The sequence below is a fragment of the Castanea sativa genome, chromosome 3 (genome assembly GCF_040712315.1).
Source record: "Castanea sativa cultivar Marrone di Chiusa Pesio chromosome 3, ASM4071231v1".
In the NCBI taxonomy this organism is placed as follows: Eukaryota; Viridiplantae; Streptophyta; class Magnoliopsida; order Fagales; family Fagaceae; genus Castanea; species Castanea sativa.
This window is the reverse complement of record NC_134015.1, coordinates 36,493,928-36,499,501: the sequence shown is the minus strand read 5'-3', so window position 1 is coordinate 36,499,501 and position 5,574 is coordinate 36,493,928. Positions and strand designations below refer to the sequence as shown.

Here is a 5,574-nt window from a genome sequence, read left to right as displayed (position 1 = left end):
CTCCCAGAACTTTTTGAATTTGTAATTAAGGTTATTTTTACTAAAAAAACTAAACATTTGAGGCTTCAACTGGAGCAAAAGAATGAAGCTATTCCGATCATAATTTAGAAAGATATGAGTTTTTGAAGTTAGCTTTGAGAACTGTCATAGGAGCTACGTGAGAAACCAAGGTTTTAGTCATTTTACTTGCTCATCACTTCCATCAACCTCAAAATTTAATCTAATCTCCATGTTAGAGGCACTGAGAGGTCAGTTAAACAAACTCTAATATGTGATTCTAAAACAAAGTGAGTTTTTTTTCCATGATTTTCCATTTTGCTTCATAGGATCCACATGCTTTTGTTTGATATTATCATAAGTGTTCTTATTATATTTGATCAAGGTTTATGATCCTTTGATATGTGTTAATCTAGTCATGTTTTAATTTTGGGTCATGTTTAGGGTGTCCTTGGAGCAATTTTTAATAGATCATTTTAGGAAAGTTTTGACATCACTTTAATTGGAAACATAAAAAGCTGTCAAAACAAATAATTCATTTTTTATTTTTTCATAAAAAGTTTCTAAAAATACTTCCTAAACCAATGTCCTTCGACCATCTGTTAACTTTTCCCTAATTTTTCTTTGTTCTAAGAGTTTTGTTGATGTTTCCCCTTGTTTATTCCCTTAAAAGTCAAGTTGGTTTATTATAATATGTAGAACTATTCACATGTGTGTTGTTTGATGATTTTGATCATTATTTGATAATGTTAAAATGATCTTGTGATAAAAATATTTAGTTCTTAGTTTTCCTTATGTTTTTCATTTAGTTCATATGTTGGATTTTTAGTTAATAAAACATAAAAATGTGATTTTTGCAGTTTTAGTGTTAAGGATGTGTATGCATAGTTAAGTAAGCACATGCACCCCAAATCCAGAAAGGGGAAAAACCTTGTCTTATCAATGTTTTTGCTTTTCACATGTTGTTTGATTATGTTTAACCTTGTTTTAGGTTAATTAATTGTTTCCTTTATTTTATATAGTCAACTTTGCTATAATATTTTTTCTTTTGAATTTATTTGTTTTATGGGATCTTTCCTTGCATACTTAATTTAATTGTTAACTTTCCATATATAATATAGGGAAATTCTTAGCTAGTCCGGGACTACAAGGTCATCTTGCTGACCTTGTAGTCCCAGCCAATAAACTGATGCCAGGTAGAAAAAATAAATTACATCATCCTAACTGCCACATCAGCACAATAACCCTTGATATTCCTAACTTCTGTTAATCTATAAAACGATGAAAGCAAATTCAAAAAAATTCAAAATTTTGGGGATGTGAATGGCAGGTCAGATTTGGGTTTAAATGTTTAATGTGCTGCAAATTTCAGAAAACTCTCTCATTTTCCCCCTTTTCTCTTCTCTTCAGCGCTCTCTCTCTCTCTCTCTCTCTCTCTCTCTCTCTCTCTCCATTTTCTCTTCTATTCTTCTCTACCTCCACCAAATTTGAAAATCTCTGTTTCTTCTAACACACTATTCTGTGGGGAAAACATGGCCAAATTAAATCTCCATGGTAGAAGCAGCCAATGAGTCCCACACCACCACCACCACCAACGGTGCTTGCTTGCCCAGTTGAAGTTACAGGTTGTTATGTATATATGTAGTTATAGTCCGTTGCTTGTTTTGTTGTTGTGTTGAGTGATGTACTGATTGGCTTGCATTGGTTGCTTTATAGCATCTTACTTGCAATGAGAGGTTTTACTGATGTAGAATCAATTATAACAAGAACCAAATGCAGCGATGTATAAGCATCTCTTGTTTAATTCCATTAGTGTTGGTGTCACACGTATATTACTTTCAGAAACCATGTGCCATTTCTTTTTAATTAATTCATGAATTTTACTTGCAGAGGCAATTAGCATTGATGCCAAAATTAGAGCAGTTGAAGTTGCCCCATGAATGAAGGTTAAGGGCTTGAGGCTAAGCTGAAGCATCAGTGGGAGAAAAAGTAACGCTGTTAGGGTTGAAGTCCAAATTAGAACATTTAGATTTATTTATCTAAGCTAAGATGATGAAGAGGTTAATGTGAATGTAAATGTGAGGTTAGGGAGATTTTTTCCCCTCCTTAAGTTGAACTATCTTGTAGTCGTTGACGAAGAATGTATTTTTTTTTCACTCTTTGTTTATATCCATATAGTAGAGCGAAATTTTTTTCCTTTAGTTGTAAGAGTCTTTTTTATGTGATAATAGAGGGAAAAGAGATATTGGTTGTAAATGACTAATAGAAAAGAGATGCAAAAATATTGAACCTATTTCTCTCTATATCTAAGAGATGTCTAAGAAAATGGGGCAACTCCATGATGTTGCTCGTGGGCATGGGATCCTAATGATGGCACTTGAAGTGCAGATCTTTTTTTTTTTTTTTTTGAGAAGGAAAAATAAATTAATCTTGGTAATTTAGGGAATGTTTGGTAGAGTAGTTTGAAATGAAATTTTTGTAGTTTTTTGAAATATGTGTGGGTGAAAAATTGTGGAAATGTATGTAATGTTATTTAAAATATTAAAATGTGAGTTTGAAATAAGAAAATAAACTGGTTTCTAATTTTTGTAACAAAATGAATATTTCAATGTAACACAACTATTATTTCAATGTAATGTCATTGATCTTACGAAATAAATATTGATTTGATGTGATTGTTAGAGTACTCAGTTATTAAAAATCAATGTAATGTGATTCTCACACACTGATACAACTATTTCTGAAAATTAATGTAATGCGACACCTATAGTTGATGATAGGCACCCAACTAATAACATAAACTTGATTACAACTAACTAGCAAACAATATAATCCTATCCTCTACACTTCCAATCTATCTCCAACAAACGAATCCTACTGGCTAAAGAGACCAGCCAGACTTTAATCTTGAACTTCATCACTTATCCATCTCATCCAAAACCGATAATGACAGCTTATTCACGTTCAACTTGTTGATCCTTATCCTTGCCCCGTTGCACATCCTCATCTTCATTCTTTCAAGCTGAGACTCCCTCTCTCCAAACAAGTGCCTTCCAAGTTTTGTCTGAATCATAACACAAATCATTAGGTTAATGTTCATCAATAAAAATATATTATCTAACCACTTCAGGGTAACATCTATCTAGTATAGGACTATCTAGCTACCGCTACAACTATGGTGTACACTTGGAGATGTAAGTTACAGCAGTTATGATTAGTTATAGTTGGTTACATGGCTGTTACAATTAGTTACTTTTTAATTGCTTAGGTATTGGGAATTGTATAAGTGAGAGGCTAATTGTAAAGTCATCAATGAAAATTCAGTTGTTTGTTCAGTTCTTTCCTTATGCATTCCCTCTCTTCTCAATCTCCATTTCCATCTCCATATGTAGGTTCTTAATCCACCATTGCATCATTAACTGTATTCAAAAGTGCATTAAAAAGCACACATGTTTGCTAACAATAAAAGCTAAATGATGCCTAACTTCTTTCTTTATTTAATAAAAATATAAAACTCAATATTAAAACAGGTAACGGAGAAGGCATAACATGAATGATTTATAGAATCAATTATTACCTTTAGTTGTGAAAATAAGATTTTGTTCACGAAGGCATAACACCACTGCCCATGCATATATGCTAAGAAAGCATTGTGGGAAAATCAAAATTTTGCAAGCAACCAAAAAACAAATGCAAATGAATGAAAATTCAAACTCAAAGAGAAATTTATGAATCAATTACCAAATATCAATATGTAAGTGCGACAAATCTATACCAATTTGGAAAATTTATAAATGAAGAAACAAAAAGCACTTGGAAGATTCCAATCATAAATCCAAGATTAGCATGCATTTTATCAAATAATCACATGAGTAATCCCAAGATACCAGAAAAGAACCAAATGTATGTAAAATTTCAACTTAGATTCACTTTGCACACCGTAAAGCATGTATACATGTAGAGACCAAAAACAGATCACAACACTAATAAACAAGGAACAAAACTTATAGCATGGTCATTGCACTAATCTTAATCTAGTGTGCAGAGCATGATAACATGTTCAAGACTGAGTCTTGGTGATTGAGCTAAGCTTCTCTCATGGAAATAAACAAATTTCATGAAAGGTCCATACCCAAATTCTTTAAAGAGATGACAAAGCCTTTTCTTTTCACTGCGACATTTTATCAAACAGGTTGAGTATAGAAGGAATGAACATAAGTTGTGATATCAATTGGCCATGAATTCCTAAATACCAAAACAAATATCATTCAAGATACATCATTCCATCAAACACTAACCATAATCATCAAAGAGATCAATATGGGTATCAAAGGAAACCAAAAAAAAATCATCAAGAACATCCATGGCAGAAATTTTCATGGACAAGAAAATCCGGGAAATTCGTCATACCAAAACAAAAGGGAAATAGACTTACCCCATTCATTACTTAAAAGATTTGTGATTTCTTGAATCTTGGAGATGACCCAACTTTGGCATTATCATCCTTTGTTGGAGGAACAACATACCTTAGGATCTAGAAGGTTTTTGGATTGCCGATTAAAGCATTTGACTATCCAGGATGAGAAGGCCACAAATTACGGGGAGGAAAGGTGAAGCGATGAGAGGGCCAGTGCCGAGGTTGCCGTCGCTGCCGAGTGGGAATTGTAGAAGATGACCCAACTTTGGCAGAAATACATTTTGTTTGGCGTTTGGGGAAAATGATCCCAGAAGAGGAAAACGTATTCTAATAGGGTCCGTTTGGATAGAACTTATTGCTGAAAATTGAAAACACTGTAGCAAAATAATTTTTAAGTGTGTGAATAGTACCGTGTGACACATTTTTAATGAAAAAGTTGTTAAAAAGTGAAATTTGTAGGTCCATAAACAGTGCACGAATGTACTGTTCATGAAGAATTAGTCAACAACTACGGCTGAAAAAAAAAAAAAAAAAAAAAAAAAAAATAAAAAAAAAGGCTCAAAACGCAAACGCAGCCCGGATAAGTTCAATCCAAACGCCCTCATATTCCATAAACCAATTTGGAAGTTTTCAATGCGAAAATTTCAATACCCGCCCATTTTCAATTCAAATTTGAATTTGCTAATTGAATCTATCTCAAAATGACGGGTTAAACAGACGTTCGAATATCAAATTACAGTGGAATGACATGGCAGATAAGCTTATGTAATCAATTTTTAAAGAGGTGTCTTTTATTTATTGGCTGGGACTACAAGGTGAGCAAGATGACCTGGTAGTCCCGGACTAGTTAAGAATTTCCCTATAATATAATTTGTTTGATTTGGTTTTAATATGTTTCCTTTTATTTTGTGATGCAATCTTTGAAATGTTATGTGTTTCTTTAATTAAATGCATGGTGAATGTTTAGGTTTATGGTTTTTTTAATAACTTATTTATTTAAATATATCCTATCATGGCATAATGGAGTCCGGTGCATAAATCGGGTGGTCATGGGTGCCTATCACCTTCCTAAATGTTGACACCCCATTTTGAAACTCGCATCTAACCTCACATGGAGGGGAAAAGAGTAATTTTACACTCAGAGATAGCATCTTAATTTG

At 33.0% G+C, this 5,574-nt stretch overlaps 2 long non-coding RNA genes across 2 annotated transcripts; one reads left to right on the top strand and one right to left on the bottom strand.

Annotated features, from left to right (window-relative positions):
• The first annotated feature begins 1,370 nt into the window (after positions 1 to 1,370).
• Positions 1,371 to 2,158, top strand: LOC142630012 (uncharacterized). Its single transcript, XR_012843186.1, has 2 exons — positions 1,371 to 1,622; positions 1,888 to 2,158. It is a non-coding gene; the product is annotated as an uncharacterized LOC142630012 (long non-coding RNA).
• Positions 2,159 to 2,619: 461 nt separating this feature from the next.
• Positions 2,620 to 4,718, bottom strand: LOC142629373 (uncharacterized). Its single transcript, XR_012843045.1, has 2 exons — positions 4,433 to 4,718; positions 2,620 to 3,061 (listed from the first exon to the last, which is right to left on the bottom strand). It is a non-coding gene; the product is annotated as an uncharacterized LOC142629373 (long non-coding RNA).
• Between the last annotated feature and the right edge of the window lie 856 nt (positions 4,719 to 5,574).